This window comes from Merops nubicus, unplaced genomic scaffold (genome assembly GCF_000691845.1).
Source record: "Merops nubicus isolate BGI_N331 unplaced genomic scaffold, ASM69184v1 scaffold49241, whole genome shotgun sequence".
Lineage (NCBI taxonomy): Eukaryota > Metazoa > Chordata > Aves > Coraciiformes > Meropidae > Merops > Merops nubicus.
Window position 1 is genome coordinate 42,165 of NW_008589889.1, and position 18,356 is coordinate 60,520.

The 18,356-nt window shown below is 36.9% G+C and overlaps 1 long non-coding RNA gene across 1 annotated transcript in view; it reads left to right on the forward strand.

Annotated features, from left to right (window-relative positions):
* Positions 1 to 13,001, forward strand: part of LOC103781986 — a 28,473-nt gene extending 15,472 nt beyond the window's left edge. The window contains exons 2-3 of the long non-coding RNA XR_608214.1: positions 10,260 to 10,318; positions 12,910 to 13,001. This is a non-coding gene — a long non-coding RNA (uncharacterized LOC103781986). The remainder of the gene's footprint in view (positions 1 to 10,259; positions 10,319 to 12,909) is intronic.
* Positions 13,002 to 18,356: the final 5,355 nt, after the last annotated feature.

The window sequence follows — 18,356 nt, forward strand, 5'->3', positions numbered from 1 at the left end:
CTTTTGGTTGTGTGTAAAATGCAGATTTATTTTTTTCATCACTTTATTCTTAACCCAGGCATAATTTGTCCCCATTCTGTGTCGCTGGGATAAAAGAACAACAGGGTGAGAATATTTGCTTCCTTAAAATGACATGGCTTTGTTCTTCCATCTTGTAACTGTAGGAAATTGCAGCCTCTACCCATCTACCTGAATAGCCTTGTCAGTAGATGCACAGGCAAATTTCTGCAGCAAACATAAACTGTCCTGTGTTTGCTTGAGTGAAAATGATTGTTGTACTAAAAATGGGTTGGCCAAGAATTCCAAATATCTTTCCAGTTAATTGTAACTTTTTGCAAAGTAAGGATTCTCTTTGCTCTGCTACACTGGATACTGAATGATACAGATTAGGAAGTGCAGCTTGCTCTGTGAGGCAGGAATTAAGATGCAGAAGTCTTGATTTTTTTTTTTTTTTTTTCTAATGTTGTAGTATTTACTGGTAACTTAATGTGTTAATGCCTTTGTACATGGTAGTTGATTTATGATAATTCTGAAATTTATTGTTTGGTATTATCTGAATAACTGCACAAATAATTTTCATCTGAACGATCTTTAATTCAGTGTCTTATGGTAAAACTTTGAGTTTAAATGTTCTTCACATAAATTACAATATACTTTATCAAAAGTAGAATAGTAGCAAATCAGTTTCTAAACCATTCAATCTTAATTTATGCACATCACTTCATATTCCATCTAACTCTAAAATATTTTTCTCAAAGAACAATGCCACATAATTATTGAAAGACCACTCTGTATTTTTCTTCTAAATGCTAGTCATCAAACTCTGTAGAACATCGGCAGGAAACAACACTTTTAATGTCAGCCAGCATTTGCATCCCTGCAAACAGATGTTAGAAAACGTAATGTAATTCTATGTAGTTCACACCTTTTAAAATACTTCATAAGTGAGTTTTCAAATGCATAAATATAAAAAAACTCCTGAAAGCGTAGGCAAAAATAAGTTATTAAATGTTTACTTAGCTCTGCTCTGTTGATTTCATAAACTGCAAAGATGATGATAAACTTCAGTTTCTTTTCTGAAAGAACAGACACTTTGGTTAATGCATTACTGTGATTTTTATTTTCTTCTGTTTAGGAGAAATCAAGCTATGATTAAGAGAATACTTGCACTTCAAAGTGTGTCAAAGAGGCAAATCCTTTTGTGTTTCTGATGGGTTATTTATCCTGCTTAACCTATAAACTGTAAAGTAACAAGGCTACTGAACTGATAGCCTAGCAGATGGTTCAGAGATTATGCTAAGTCACCTCAGCTTGTCAGAAGTTAGGTTGGGTTACTGCAGGAACAGTGGCTGCAAGAAACACTGCATGGATTGTTTTTCTCAGTTTGTTGCTTGAAATTCCATTTTTCTTTACAGTATGTGCCATCTTGTGTCTTCACAATTAAAACAGATATATAATCAACAAATTTAGGACCAGAATGTTAGAATCCTGGGTTTCATTAGAGTCATTAGGATGATGAGAATTTTTAGGTGTCTGTGAAAAATGAAAGATAATCTATTGCATAGGCAAGAGGTTGGCTCTGCCACTTTTGCTGCTGTTGCCGTCTCCTTTTTCAGTGTCTGGAGCTGTTGCTTTGGTCTCTCCCTAGCATCAAGTTGAACATTATTATCTTGCTAGCCTGTGAAAGATTAAATGGAATTTAAATGCCATATGTTTAGTAGTAAAAATCATGTTCCAGCTGAGCAGGGATAGGCCACAATTCAGGGCTTTGAAAAAAAACTCACCCTGAACAGTGGGTGATTATTAATCTTAGTTCTGCCAAATATCTCTATTCACATCCTCAGTGCAACAACTGAGGCAGCAAATGCCGATAAACTTGTGAGAGCCTAGAACAGAAGTTATGGGTTCATCCTTCAGAATTTGTTTTTTGGTTTTTTTTTGTTTTTTTTTCCCTCTCCTTTTAAATGAACAAAAAGACCCCCAAACAAAACCTAATATAAAGACTTTATACTTTTTTTTTTTTTTTCCTTAATATCTCATTATTTTGATTCTACTGCTGTAGTGTTTTTCTCAAAAGTAGCATGAGCTGAATTCTTCTTTGCCTGCCAGGGAAGAATATGTTTGTGGTTTGGTTATTTTTTCCCCTCCATGGTGGTGTTGTCATAGTACTGAAAAACAGTTGCAACATATTGTAATGTTCTTAACCTTATAAAGTAAAACTACATCAACATGCCATTACTTTTTTGTGGATTTAAGATTGATGGAGAAAACACCTCTGCAGGCAGTTGTTGTAAATATGTTTGTTTACTACACACTAGAAAGCCACTTTAAGAATGCTTTTTTCAGTGTCAGCTGTAATATGTCTTTAGTAATTAAAATACCCAGAGATGATGATAAAAGCAATTTTCCACAGTTGTGCTAAATGAAAGGGCATTGTACATTGGGTCGTGCTTTTTAGATAATCAATTTGTTGTGCAAAAAGGAGCATACTAATAGAAAAACCTTTGCAAAATGTCATAAAAATAACTGTAGGATGCTAACCAGGACTGACCCTTGACTTTCAGTGAGCGTCTAAGGAATGCATAGAGATTATTCGCATCTCTACAAAGCAAAAGGAAGCAAACATTTCCTGATTCTGAAACCATTTCTTCCCTATCCCCGCAGTTCATCCTTGGCTAAACCAGGAAATAACTGCTCTTAAAAAAAGCAAATGGGTAGCTGAAAAATAATAACCTTCAAAATCATATTCCTGTGTGTCACTTTGCTGTTTGTTGTAGTTTTGAATTCATGGCTCTTTTTAGCTATAAGTAGCTATATTTGTGTAGACCCTGTACAGCACATACCTATTAATATAATACTGCTTTTTATCTTGCAGTTTAGCCACAGCTGTTAAAATTATACTGTCCAAGAAGCTAAGAAGGCATTTGTTCACACTTCACCAAATTGTATATATCCTTTATGCTAGGAATATGCTCTTTTAAGGACAGATGACTGTGAGAGCTGATAGTGTATCTGATTTTCCATCTGGTTTTGCTACTTTTGATTACTTCTCAGTGAAATCTGGAATTGTAACATGAAGATGGTTTGTACCAAAGTAGTCCTAGTTTGTATTGTGCTGATATTGGTAACTGTGTCAGTGATGATGATGATATATGCTTTTATCCACTGATTTTTAGTGAAAACTTGCATATGCAAAACTTATACGAAGCATTAAAGGTAGAGAGGTTGTGGAGAAACCTTTCTTGATCTTGTGAAGAGTTCACAGCAGCATCTAAGACTGCTGAATTGTGAGTAAAGGCAAGGACCTGTGGGGCTGAGGGGCTTTTTTTTTTGGTTGTGATTTTTTCTTTTTTTGTTTTGAGTTTCTTTGTTAGTTTTTTTTTTTTTAGTGTACAGATGCTAAATCCTCAAAAATTGTCTTTACATTAGCAGACAAAACGTAATTTCAGGCATTTCTTGGTAAAGACATAACAGTAGTTGACTTCCATAATAATAAAGATTCTCATTTATTTGAAGGTATTACTTATCTCTCAAGTAAAACAATGAAAATCGATAATATGAACTGCTTGGAAATCTGGATATTTTGAAAATACCATCTTTCTCTCCAAAGTAGCAGAGAGTCAAAGTGACAATTAATAAGAAAGGAACTAGCTTCAAAACTACATGACCATGTAACAGCATGTCATCAAAGCAGTGCTCTTAACTATTTTAGGTTCACAAGGGAAGTCCTATTTTGCACATAGTGGAAAATATCCAATGCTTGAAACAAGCCACATTTGGCTGAGTCAATTAACCCAGTGCTTGAATATCTGAAACTGGTAAAGGAGATTTTGGTGAATCAAATTGTCCAGATCCATAACAATTTCAAAATACAACTCCTACTAAACTAGATTATGCATATACATTAACTGTGAAAAAAAAAAAAAAAAGTATAATTGCAATTTTTTATGTAACATTTAATTAGGTACTAATAATGATTGGTCCAGCTTTTGGTGGTAGGTACTCATTATGTTCCAGCAGCAAATTTTTAGATCCATGATGGCCATAAAGCAACTGAGTGATTTCAGAGAGTTTCTCAAAGAACAGTGTGTCTTCCAACAACAGAAAACAAAATACGGACAAAATGTTCTCAGCAATGTCTCCTTCTATGCTAGGGCATAGATGTGGTGAAGAAGAATTTAAAAATGAAAACCATATGGTTTGATTCAGTTCTCCAGACTCAGTATTATGCTGGATTGAATAAATTTATCAAGTTCTTGTAAAAGAACATTTACTCATAATTAAATAGCAGGATTGGAGTAGGCTATCAGGACTAGCAGTATTGTATGGCTAGTTATTTTCTGAAATTCCCCTTATGGGAAAATTAAAATTTGATACATGGCAAAACAAAAACTCTCTGTTTATCTAAGCTTAAAAGGGAGCAATAGTTTAAGATTCAGTACACTACTTTGCTCAGGTACAGGAGAGAGAGGGAGGTATGGGAGCCAGATAAAACCTCTCTTACTGCTTAGAGGCTGCTCTGAGCTTGGTTTTTTTGGATCCAGGAGAAAAGATTGCTGAGGCTGATAATATTCCTTTGGCTGTGCTCTTGGCTTAGAAATGCACTAAGCACTGGAAGAGCAGTGAGGAATGGGAGCCAGCTGTACCAAGTCAGCTCTTGCTGACAACTCCCTTGACACTCTTTGTGAGTTACAGGGAATTTTCCTTGCCTCTTTTGCTCGAAATGGTATAGAGGAGCTGAGAACTACAACACAGATGAAACCTTCCCATGGACTTCTCAGGTTTCTTTTCAGGTCTCAGTTGAGATGAATGGGTTTGGCTTCCACATACTCTACAAGTGAGACAGACTGTTGTGTGGGTTTGGCTGTTAACATTTATGTGAAACTAATGGTCTTATGAGTTGCACAGTTTAAAATAGAATAGCCCATGTTTGGGGAGGTGAGGATGCTGTCTGAGAAGTTGCACATCACTGATGTGCAGAAGTCAGTTTGTTAACGTGCATTCATTTAGAGTCATATTGAAGGATGTTAGTGGGCACTTGCAAGGTGCCCACATGACCATGTTATATCCTGAATAAGGCCATGTTTGGATAAGAAAGTTTTTTGTTTGCTAGGTTGTTTTGTTTTATTTTTTTTAAGAAAAAAAAATGCAAATTTACAGACTAAGCATCCCCACCTGCACAGCTGGTTTTTTTTTTTTTTTTTTTAGTGGTACAATTAACATACAGGAATTGCTTTGGAAGTATTTGTTTTATTAATTTTGCTCTAGTTATTTACACTAGTCTAAAGCTCATTTTGATCTGCAACCATTCAACAACTGCAATGTATTTTTACCATTAACTGAACTGCTCTCCCACATGGCTCTCCTTGCTGGATCTGCATGTTTGTTGTGCTCTCTTGTCTTCGGGCCACCTGTTGAAAATATTTGGTCCCTACCTAAATTTTTGTATTCAGTTAAGTTCTCTTTCACAATTCTACCTTAAGTGAGTTCATGTACTTAGAGCCACTTATGTGTTACAAAATCCATGCCTGGTTTTACCACATGATTCTGGCTCTTAGAAATCAAGAGCATTCCATGAAGGGCAATGATAAGATGCTAAGATGTAAAAATTAATCTAGAGTGTAAACAGAAGATATGCAGGATTGTTTCTGCATAGCAGAGGAGTTCTGACAGCACTATAGTAATGCAAGGGATAAGAGCAGGATCTCTAGGAATGCTCCTTTTACAGCTGGAGAGGAGTTAGGCAAAGAGAGAACACTCTTCCTCTTCAACATAAAGTTCTGGACAGTTCAGAATGGAGGACCTAAGCAACTCTGAAAGGCAAGGACTTTGCAAGATAGTAGAGATCCTTATGGCATGTTGGTGTCGGAATCAACATCAGGTGGTAGAGAAACCATTCACAGCACAAGCTGGAAGACCATTTGAAAGCACTGCAGAGGGAAGCACTGTGACCTTGGTGGTATGTCCAAAGCAGGACATGGTATGAGGTATATTACCTTAAGCTGTTGTGGACAAAGATTTGAACAATTCATTCCAGACAATCCCTCTCAAGCCTCTCACTGCCTGTTCTTTATTGCACCTCCCCTAATGCACACACAAATGAGTTCTTTCAACACTCAGAATAGCACTTCTGGCAGAGATTTCAAGCTACTTCATTCCCCATTCTTTGTCGTGCTCACGGTGGCATCTTATCGCCCTCATGTTTGCAAGTATGTTATACTAGCAGATGTACAAAGGGAGAAGAATAAACAGTAGTTCAGTTTGACCTGTGTACTTAGTTTTCTAAGGACAATTTTCTTTCAACATCATTGATGATGTCAAAATTAGGCTTCAGGAATTTTCTTTTTTTTTTGTATGTTGAAGGTATTTCTAGCTATTTGTAATATATTTGTCGGTGTGATTATTTGTACTAGGTTTGTCCGTTTTGCTGGACAACGTGTTTTTTAAAGTGTATGTGGTAATGCTTTTCTTCCAAACTTACACTTTAAAAAGTATCTAAGACAAAGGTATAGCACTGTGTTTTGATATTCACTTTGCCTGGCAGTAGATCTTGTTAGGGCGGTTGAGTAGGTGGGGGTACCCTTTCACTTCTGCCCAGTGTGTGTGGTGGATAGTGGTAAGCATTATCCTCTTAAGTAGCAGTACTACAGATCTTCCTAACTCGACTTTTGAACAAATTTCTTCTTTATGGCCTATCCAAATACACATTTATATTTGACTGCTGTACTGTAGTTATAGCTTGTACACTGGTACAGTTGCTGTGAGTGAACATATCCCTTTTAATACCATAACCAATGTACCCTGGCAATTATTTACCTGCCTCTTACCCATGTCCTTTCTTTCTTAATGTGTTTGTTGAGTGCTGTATAGAAAAGATAATTATCTGAAGATAATTCAGTCTAAAGAGAGAATGTGTTTACAGCACTCAAAAAACCCCAAACAAAAAAAAAAAGTGCAACTCTTTATTGCTGCTGAACATTCATCTGATGTTATTTTTGAGAGAAAAATAACCTTCTTAATAAGGAAAACCTAGCTGCTTGTCACCAGCCAGATTAGCAGATATTTCTCAAGAATATCACTGAATTTTAGAGAAAAATGTATTTTTAAAAATTGCTTCAGAGGAGAGCGAGTGAGCAATCGCCAATCATTAGAGAAGTGATTCTGCCAGCCATGAGAGATGTGCTCTGCCATAGGCAGCAAGGCTCACCAAGCACACAGTAAGGCTTTGGAGCAGAAAAGTAGCCTTGGCAGGGTGCCAAAGACAAAGAAATGTGCATGATCTTTGAGAGGAATGATGATCTTCAGGAAAGACCCAACATCATAGACATCTTTGGAATATGTTTTCTCTTTCTTGCTATATTCCTTTTTGCAAGCAGATAATACGTATTTGTTTGTACCAGGACTTTGTGTTTTATGGTTCTGTGATTTCTGGTGGGTCTCAACTGCAGTTGGACCAGCAAATGCGCAGCTGAAGACAGTATTAGAACTGCAGAATTTAGGAGGAAGGAAGTACATTTTTATGACAGTCATCATTTGAAGGAAGCACTTAGGAGGAACTGCAAAGAGTAATTTCCCCTAATATCAGACCATGTGGTGGGAGCAAGGAGGGGACATATCCCTCTGTCCAGGCTCGGGAGGGGTGAACTGCATTTTTGTGCTTCCTTGTGTGAGTGGAGAGCTAGCACTTGGGAGGAGTATTCACCAGTAAAAACCTAGGAGAAATCCTGGTGATATCTCCTATTGTTATGCTAGTTCTCTGAATCGTTCTTAGACTCAAACTGGTGAAACTTCTCAGCAGTCTTCCGTGGCAGCTGGTTCTTTGCAGGACTTGCGTTATCTAGGACAGTGAATTAAATGACCAGTGGTCTTGCACATTGGAAGAGGGTCCATGAAGTGGCTGTAAAGAACAGACTTGCTGAGGTGCGTCAGCATTTGTGGGCCAGCGCAGTCCATAGCCAGCTCCTGACTCCTCTCCATGACCAAACTGGCTGAGGATTGCGGTTTGTTTACATAGATACCCAGTGCTATAGTTTTTCACAACTATCACAGCTTTCTAGGCTTTCAAAAACTCAGAGAGTAGCAGAGGCAAGATCATCCTTCAAGGATTTTTTCCCACAAAAAGTGTTGTGGTTCTTCACTTTAAGAAGCTTAGGGAAGCTGCTAGGGTATGGAGAATGCTGGCTGTCAAATGTAATACTGGGTCCAAGTGACTGGAGACACAAGAGTTTAAAGGATCTTGAAGAGCACTGCTCCTGAACAGTTTGTCTCTCTCATTTATAACATGTATGTTCACTTCACACTCAGAAAAAAATGAGAAAGTTTGAGAAGTTTTGACTTATGGACTACAGAGCTTTCAAAAATGGAATGATGTACTTGTAAAATAAGCGGCACTAATAAAGAAGTACTTGCTCCTAGTATTAGGCATAATTTCTGTTTACAACTTCTAGTGTGGTAAATTTAGGTATGCATTGATTTTCGTTTATGCTTGTACATGTATAGGCTATAGCTGGCTAGTTCTATATTATATCACTGCAGATGCTCACAATTTCAGATACAATAAGGAAGTCAATACCTAGTGGCTAATGTCCGAGGCTTACCCCATTGCAGCTCTTTGAAGCTATACAATAACTCATTCAATATACAGAAGGTGCTTGAAACTAGTCACAAAGAGTGGTAAATACACTGAAACACATACTTAAATGTTCTTTAAGGGAAAAATACTTTGTAAATAGACTTGATCCTTGAATAACTATCATTTTGCAAGTGAACAGTTGGGTACTCTGAGCTTACCTTTATTTGGCTTCTTATATATTTTGAAGAACTTTTAAGATGAATACAGCTGCTGCAGAAATCGAGTTATTTGAAGTAATATCTTTCTGAAGTGATACACCTTCTGTTGTATTTAGCAGGTGAAATGGCAAAACTTCATTTTCCCCTGAATTCTTCTTCCTTATGCTGATTACATTTCTCATAATTTTCTTTTTTTTTTTTTTTTTTTTTGAGTTCTTGGCCAATGATAAAGAACCTTTTAATGCACAGGGCTTGGGTATATCCATTAATGTGGTAAGTTAGATTATATTCTCATGTGAAAACAAACTCATGCTGCATTGTTTCTCTCTTGTATAATTACAGCACCGTATCAAGTGTAGTTCACAAGCAAATAGATTAGGTTATGGTAAAGAACTTGGAAAACCTCTGCTCGGTTTCTGATGCCACTGCTGATGCAGGCCAAGGAAGTTGCTTTTTAAAAATTGAAACTAGAATTTGACTTCCAAGGAAAATTGCAAGTTTTCACCAGCAGTGACAAATTCTACTCTTAACTTTGATCAAAAAACCTAATACCGATAAACTTTGCAGAGCACTTCAGAAACATCAGTCATTCCTATAGCTGTGGTCACTGCCTGTCTGTTTCCCAAGTTTACTGCTCTTAGATCTCTGGATGCTTACCTTTGGACTTAGTAGCAGATTGGCACCAGGGCTGCCCTGTTAATGAGAAGCTGAGGAACAGACAATGAGTGCGATTTTCTTAAAAAATAAACAAACAAAAACACGAGAAAAGGAAACTTTCCTGAGGGATGTTTTGGCTTTATTTGAAGTTGTTTACATTTCAATTTCCAATTTTAAAAATACAGAAAATCTTTTACCACTTTTGTTGATCAGTTTTCATAAATCTGACTTTCACTTGTCACCTTCTGGAATTGAATTTTAAATCATTTTGGGTTTGTCATTGGGAGATGGTGGCAAGAGACAGCTAGGTTTTTCACTCTTGGTTTGGTTTGGGGTTTTTGCTTTGTTGTTTTGTTGGGGTTTTTTTGTTGTTGTTGTTTTTGGTTGTTTGTTTTTTTTTTTCTCCTTTTCCCTCCGTACTGTAATAGTTAATGAGCCTATCACTGACAAGGCAGCTTGTCTGTTTTGTCCAGGTATATATAATGAGAGAGTCCAAGTTTATGTCTAAAATGTGGGGGGTTTTATATGCCAGGATTTTACTTGTATTCTTTTCTCTGGCTTGTTTTGTGATTCTGCTGTGCCATTGAGAACACAGAGAGAACAGAAGAGCATGCTTGAAATTGTTCATCTTTTTTGTCACTTATATCTACATAGGAGTTTTCAATCTAAAATTATATAGTCTATGTATTATTCTGTTTTGTTAAAAGTAAAGGGGAATATGATATAAAATGATGTGAACTGAGTATATATTGTGTCTATTGTAATAGGGTGTTCTTTTCCTATTTTCCTTATATATGTATAATACTTTTTAGGTATGGGAAAATTGTATCCACGAAGGCAATTTTGGATAAGACAACAAACAAATGCAAAGGTATGTATATTTGCCTTTATATTACATTCACTTGAAAGTCCTAGGTGATTCTCTTAAATATGTTAATGTTATATTTTAAGTGCTTCTAACACAAACACACCCCTTCTTATTCCTAAACTAGTTCATTCTTACCCATGGTCTGTGTATTGAATCCATTTGTTTCCAGCGGAGCTGGCAGGCAGCCTGTGTCAGAGGTGCAGCCAAGCCAGGGTGAAGCTGACATACACATTGCTAGCTGGCAGCTTGCCTCTATTTTAAAAACAAAAATGGAGTTAAAAGCAGATTTTCCCCTTTTGCCTGGAGAAATGAGGGAAGCTTACAGATGACCATTCAACTGTACTAAGCATCTGAAAAAATTCTAAATTGTGGAAATCAGCTCCATTGGTTAGAGTAGTTGAAAGCAGCACGTAATTACATGTTCCAATATTCTGTTTTGTTATATGCTGTTGAATGTATTTGGGAGCAAAGAGAGGGTTTGTTTTCACCAAAGTAATTGCAGCTGGAAAAAAATTAGAGCTTCTTTAGATAAGCTGGATACATCCATTCCCCGATTTTCATCACTCGTTGCAGTCTCAGTGAGCTCATACTCAGCAGTGTGCACGATGGGAGGAAGAGTGGTATCAGACACCAATTTCAGACTTTCTTTTTTACAATTAAGAGGATAATTGTAAAGAGTAAAGTGAAGAATTAAGTCGGCTGATGTAGCAGTGTTAATAAGCATAAAGCTCGTGAATGAGTAATAAAGCTGATAGGCAGAGGCAGCAGAGGAGAGCTGATCATTAATAAAGAGACAGTTTTTGTGCAGAACTTGGAAGCAGTGCAAGGACATAGCTTCCAACTCCCCAACTTGAGCAATTAAAGGGGTGCTGACAGTTCAGAAACTGAAGTTTCTAGAAATGTTTTTCCTTGCTTGTACACAGGTGTCATCTGCATATATCGTGACTAGGAAGGAGGAGATGCCCTTTTCAGTTACATTAATTCATTCATACCTATGACAGCATTTAACAGATTTGTTCTGTCCATTTCCCCAGTTCCTGAAGACTTCAGTAGCTCTGTCAGTGATACAGAAAAGCTCACATTAAGGTTTCAAGACAATTAAGCTGACTTTTGCAATACAGGTTTTAAATGTCACTGGTGAAAAGCAGTAACAGTCTGCTGTAACAATATACAGCAAGTTAAGGCTGCAGGGAAACTTCCCTGCATGTCACTGAAATTGCAGCGGGAGCATAAGTAGGCAGAATGCAGATACCTAACTGGAATTTAACTGAAAGTTTGACAGCATCTGGCTCTTTCCCACAAAAAAAACATACCATGGGATTTAAACTAACGGAAACAATGAGAAATTGAGTTTGTATGTTATAAAGAAGATGGCAAAGACAGCTTTGATGGCATGCTTGGTATCAGTATGTAATGTTGTCTCTGTATTGCACCCTGCAGTGTGGTGGTGATGATAACATAGGCTGCCATGGGTATGGACAGCTAGTTTTGGGTATGGAAAGCTAGTTTTGCCTTGACAGCACAAAATTTGATATAAGGTAATTCACTCTGTTTTATGTCAAGATTTAACAGTCCACAACACCACATATTGTTACATGGAACAACATGTGCTTTCTTCAGCTTCTTGGCAGGTTAAATAAGCTTGCACTGATGTACAAGGCTGCTCAAGTCGTTTTTCCCAAGTTAAGAACTTTAAAGATGGTTCAGTTATATCTTTACACAACCTTTTTGTCCTCTGTATAGACATTTTGTTAAGAAAATACTATTACCTTCTGAAGAAATAATACCATTTTCTACTCTTTTCAAGGTTTTGGTGTTCTGGGTGTTAATTATTATTTTTTCTGGAGTTTTTGTTTGATTTTGTGTTTTGTTTTTTTTCTTACCCAACTTGGACACTGGAGAGAGCTTTCTTTAATAGTTGAGGTGGTTCACTGGTGGGAAGGAAGGGTGCTGAAAAATACAGAATAAGGTTTGCAATAGCATCTAGGGGAAGCAGCTTCCGAACTCTGCCTTTTGGTGAGACTTGAGCATCCAGCTCCCAGGCTGCATTAACAATCCCACCCTGTAAAGTCAGTGTTAAAGGCCAAGGTATATGGCTGTTCAGATGTCCCAAAATCCATTAGCTGTATGTTGTTATACAGAATAAAACAAGAAGCTATTACAAATACATGGGAATTGATACAATTAACTTCAGACTTATTTTAATACTTATAGGTTGCATTATATGGCATAGAATATGCTTTCAGGATGGTCTTTTTTTTACATTCTGGTTTTGGTAAAAACAATGGGAGAACTACTTTGCTTTCACTGAAGCTGGGTTTTCACCCACTATTTAAGTTTAACTGTCATATGTGTGTGTGTGTGTGTGTCTACACACACACATAAAATGAAGGAACTAATTCACCAAAAATTGACTAGAATAAGTCTTCACCAGTACAGGGAAAGATTTTGGTAAGTTGTTTTTTTTGGGATTACATGAAGAACTTTAGAGTCCATATTGACCCTCTTCACCAACAAGAACTGTGCTAGTAGCATGTGAACATTTTGATTATAAGCTGATTGCTGTCTTTTTAATGAGATGGTTTATATTTCAGGTTATGGTTTTGTTGACTTTGACAGCCCAGCAGCTGCTCAGAAGGCAGTTTCTGCTCTAAAAGCTAATGGAGTCCAAGCACAGATGGCAAAGGTGAGTTAAAATAACGGGCTAATTCCTTCAATGGGTTGTGAAACTTGTACACGAGCAGAGCATCAGCCATGAGGATTTTCAAGCTGCAGGCCCTTTACATAGAGCACAGTCCTTGCGTTACATGGTGTTATATACTAAGTTAACAAAATGGGGGCTTTTGGCTGCTGTATCTCAGATCATCTCAACTAACGAAATAAAGAAACTCAGTATGGTAAAGTGTCAAATTGATCTGGTTGGATTTGTTAGTCTATTCATGATACTGTTTTTCCATGGACTTCATCAAAAGAAAGATTAGCAATATACTTGTAAGAACTACAGCAGGCTTAATGGTTTAAACACATCATGTTAATTCCTGAAACAAGTTTAATAGCTGAAATAGTTTACAGCACAAAGGTAGGAAAAGTTTTATGCATTGTCTGCTTGTTGTTGATGAGGTTAGCAGCCTCGCAATTTGGGGATGAATTTTTAAGCACAGCATGGCAAAATTTAACCTTGTGACTTTGTCTTCAGCCTTTCTAGTGTATTTTCTGTTAACGTAAGTAAAACTGAAATCTAGGCATTCATAACAGATGTCTTGAAATTCTTAGACAACTCTTTGACAACCTCTTTCTCCCAAGCATTATCAAAAATAAAGGAATATGATCTTTTTTTCCTCTCATTTTTACTGATCCTTGACTCTGAATCAGGTTAATTAGCCAAAGTGATCTTCAGAATAGTCCTCCTTTGCCTTAAGTTTCTCGTATCTATGAAATCAGGGAGATTATCCATTAGTAAAGGTCAGATGGCCTGCTTCCAATAGAGTGCCATGAACACTACAAACTTATTTATCGAATAAAGAAAATATTACCAACACAATCTGTTCATATAACTTGTGGTACCTCTTAGAATGATTTTTTTGTGTGTTTTAAAATTAAATTCTAATTAAAAAATAATAATGTAGTAATTAGCTAGTAATCTCAGAATTTTTTTTTAATAAGTAGTTTGCAACAGATCTAGCAAATCTTTTATAGTTTTCCATTAGGTACAGATTTTTTTCAGATGAGATATTTTCCACAGCTTCTCAGTTGAAGAGAACAGTTAAGCTAACAACATAAAATGTCTTTGGCTGGATTCCAGGGCAGCAAAATGGAAACCATATGTTTCATGCTGAATGCATGTTTCATTACAGCCATGACACAAGCATACATGGTTACTGGAAAATGCTTAGTGTATTGTTTTCTTTTTTTTAAGGTTTTATGTGCTTAAGAAAGACTTTTAAATTAATCTTTAGTTTTTAGGTGATCACTTTAAAATATACACCAGATTTTTCAAAACCATCTTATGGGTATGGTATCTAGGTAGGAAGAGAGGAAGAGAATGTCAAGTCATGTAAATTTATTTTGCTAATGAAGTTTGATGTCTGATTTAATTGTCTTATTGAGTAAATGGAGGATCTAATAATTCACTTCAGTAATCTAATGAATAGTTTCTTGATTTTTCCCCTAGTAAATTTTTCTGACTCATTTCCTCTGACAGTTGCAGTATTGCTAATATATCCTTCTATTAGCATTAATGAAAAAATGTGCACCATAATACTTGACAGTTTTGATTTTTCTGACACTGTGTCAAACCTGGTGACCTGTGGGAAATATGTTACTACAAAGTTTGCATGTCAGTGAAACCTGTTGTTCTGCTTCTTAATATGAAGAGAGTGTCTGAATTATTAAAAAGCAAAGCAAACAAGCAAAAAAGTTAAAACCAACCCAATGAGCAGTACCACAACAATCAATCACAGGTGAGTAAGAGTTCAAATGTTTTTATTTTTATCTATTTTGAACCACTGGATTTTATTTTTTTTCCTGGGCAATGCTGCTCTCCTTTTGTCTGAAAAATCCTATCTCCACTTGGGCACTCCACACTGGGGTTTGCCAGTCACTTACAATTGTTTTGACAAGATTAACAAATCAGACTCTTCACATGCAAGACACTATAAAAGGTTATTTGTGTTTGTGTATTTAATATTTTCTCCTTTTGCATGTTATCACCTGTGCCATAAAGTGCTTGTCTTGCAGTGAAACTGTTCAGGCTTTAGCCTGAGTGGCAGAGAGAAAGATTTGGATGACAGTTTCTCAGCTGTCTGATGTATTTCCTTACTGACCACTACAACTGCTTTGGTTTGAAATAGAAATAAATGGCTGTAGGCAGGATTTGCCTGTGGGAAGGTGTTGTTACTAGGCTGTGCCCAGGGCATTGGCCAGCAGCATGGCTTCTCAGTGTTCTTGCCTTCTTCCCAGACTTGGTGGTAGTCCCTCACCCACAGCAGCTGATGGGGAAGGAAGTTGCTGAAGCCTTGTTCTAACTGGCTGCTGTAAACCCTTTTTTTGTGGTGTCCTGCTGTAGTTCTGTATAGGTGAGTTAGAATTCGTTTGTGTCAGCAAGTTCATCCACAAATACTAGTTCAGTAGACATGGTTTCAGGCCAAATCCTGTCAAATCTGTTCCGGGGTATCACTCTGGGTGTTGGTAGAGAAGTGTCTGCCTCTCAGGAGATGTCATGGTGATAGAATCAGCAAAGGAACCCAGTGTTAGACAGCCAGCTCAAGAAACATTGCCTTCCATTATTCTGTTCTTTCTGAGATGTGATGTGGGAGCGTTTGACTAGAACAAAGTGACTTGGAAAGTGGTTTGCTCTGTGGTGGTAAGCAGTATCTTCTGGTCACTGCTGAAATGGAAAGGCTTCCAGTGATTCCTGTTGGTCACATAAGCTGCCAAGAGCTTACATGAAATGATACTGCATTGCCAGGGGATAGGAGTAGCTTTTGGATGGAAATTTAAAATGGAGACAATGGGCTATTGCCCCTCTCCTCTCTTCCAGTTGACTATTACCAGTGTTTAGTCTTGTCAGTTGTCTTTTTCAGGGTGTACAGGTGGCTGTGGAAAAGGATCAGGAGATGATGTGAACTGCAGTGATAGCCAGCTTGTTTCAGCACTTAGTGCAAAACCAATAGCTTTTCTCTTAATCTAGAGATCAGGTATGGGAAGAGCAGATACATGTCTTGCGAGAATACTGTTATTTTTAAGCTATTTAGTAACTGGTGAGTGTAGTAATTTTCATTTCTCAAAATTTCCTTAATGTAGTTAGTGAATTGTCCTTGCTCCTGGTGGAGCACTTTGATAAACCAATAAGTTCAAAGGCTCTGATTTTGCAGAACTGTGCATACTTAGGCAAGATTAGTAGTACTGTTGAAAAGCTCTGTCCATTTTCTTTGTTAGCAAAGTTGTTAACAGTTGCTTTTAGAGTTAATTTTTTTTTAGAAATGTGTCTCTTCTCTTCCCTCCACCCATAGGTAAAATTGGTGAGATAACTGTAGATTTCTGTCCTTTTTAGGTCAAATAGGAAATAACTTCATACAGGAAGAGAGATGCACATTGAAAATCTACTGTATATTGGGATTTTAAATGGAGATTCTAGAAACTGACAATCTGTAAGGGATGTTTTAGAGATGGTGAGGTGTAAATGCTATGGAAATATGAGTCACCTAAATTGACCTTGAACTTAGCATAGGGCATTTGAGTCAGTGCTCAGACAAAGTCCAGTCCTATCAAATGGTATTCAGCTGAGCTGAACTATAGTTACTGATGTAACTGTATTTCAGGTGATTGGAAATGTGGCTTTTATAAATGGAAAGTTTATTTTTTATTCTTCTGGGTGTAACTAATGTGTAAATATAAAAGATAAAAAAGAACTATGAAATAAGAATTGTTAACAAAAAAAAAGAGTTCTTATCTTTCTACCTAGCAAACTTAAGCCAGGAAGGGAATGATTGTGTTTGCAGCCCAGGTAAAGCCAGCTAGAGAATATCTATATTGTACTGACAGCGATGTAGAGATACATAAGGTAGCTGGAATATCATCCTGGCTGTGACAGCTCAAGAGTTCGAGACCTAAACAACTTCCTTCCTGGCATGGCAGTGACATTTGTATAGACAAGTTGAGTAGCACATCATAGTTTAACATTCCTGAGGTAATAGACTGAAAGGCCTATATAAAGGCCTACTAAAACTGTTCCACATATGAAGTTAACAATTTTTGCAGAGAGCTTGTAATGTTCTTGGGGCATCAGAAGAAGGATTAACATACATTCCAACATTCTCACAATTGTATTTCAGCCCTGTCCTTAAAATTAGTCTAGTACCCTGGTTTGAAAATTATTTTACCATCCAAGTCCAACATAATTGCTCTAGGCTCCATGAGCCTGATCCTCTAGACTTTGTTTTTGAAGATCTGGCCTTTCTTCACGTTTCCTCTATTCTCTTCCTTTATTAGTGAGATTTTTAGTTGTTCTGTATATATTAGTTTACTCTAAGATTATCTATAACTTAAGTGATATTCATTTTTTCCCAGTTCGTGTTTTCCGTTTTTTTTTTTTTTTTTTTTTTTTTCCTTTTTCATTGCAAAAGCACAAACTTACTTTTAGTAAATATATACCACTTAGAATAGAACCCATGAAAGTAGTCGACTGACATGGAAGATTTATGTGGTGAATGAAACTCATTAATTTGAGTCAAGGAATCCTGTTCCATATTGCATTTTTTGGGGAAGACTAGCCGTTCAAAGATTTCCCCACAGCTGCACATTTTTAGGACTTAGGGATTTATAATGTTATTTTCTTCTCCATAAAATCTTCACTGCCACAAGTAAGCTCCTCCTTATATCGTATTAGCCCTCACATTAACAAATCACTAAATATTTTCAGGTATTTTAATCTTGTGAAAGAAATTAGGGCTATCTGCAGCATTGTTTCTTACTCAGATTGTGTCAGAAGGATGCCTGTGATAACAATGCGAAGTATGTTGTACCACTACGTACTGATTCTTCCACCATTCTTAAGATATAATTTCTATTTTTGGAGCAGTCTATTGGACATCAAAGCAGCAGACAAAACTCTCTGAAACCCATTGCATGGGGATGGTTTTTAGTTTGTGATAAATATTAGCCCACTGTCTGAGCTTGTATTGATCTTTCAGAACCCAGAGATGACATGACTTTGTAATCTTTGGTTTTTCACTAATGGTTACAAAGGCAGAACTGTGAAACACTCCCTATGTGCTGGTAGCTTTATCTTTCTTTCCAATTAAGTTCAGTTCAGGAACTTTTTCTTAAATTCTCGACATATTATAGGTGACTTTTTTTCCCAAGCGTATTTGGAAACGATGAAGTCTGGCAATTCATAAAGCGTGAACTGCACAGCAGGTACAGGGGTTCGGGGAGGGAAAGGCTGGTTAGCCACTTGTCCTCATCTCTCTAAAAGAAATCAAGGCTTTTCCCCAGCTATTAAACTTAATGGCATAAAGGCAGTATTCCTTTATGTCGCTGA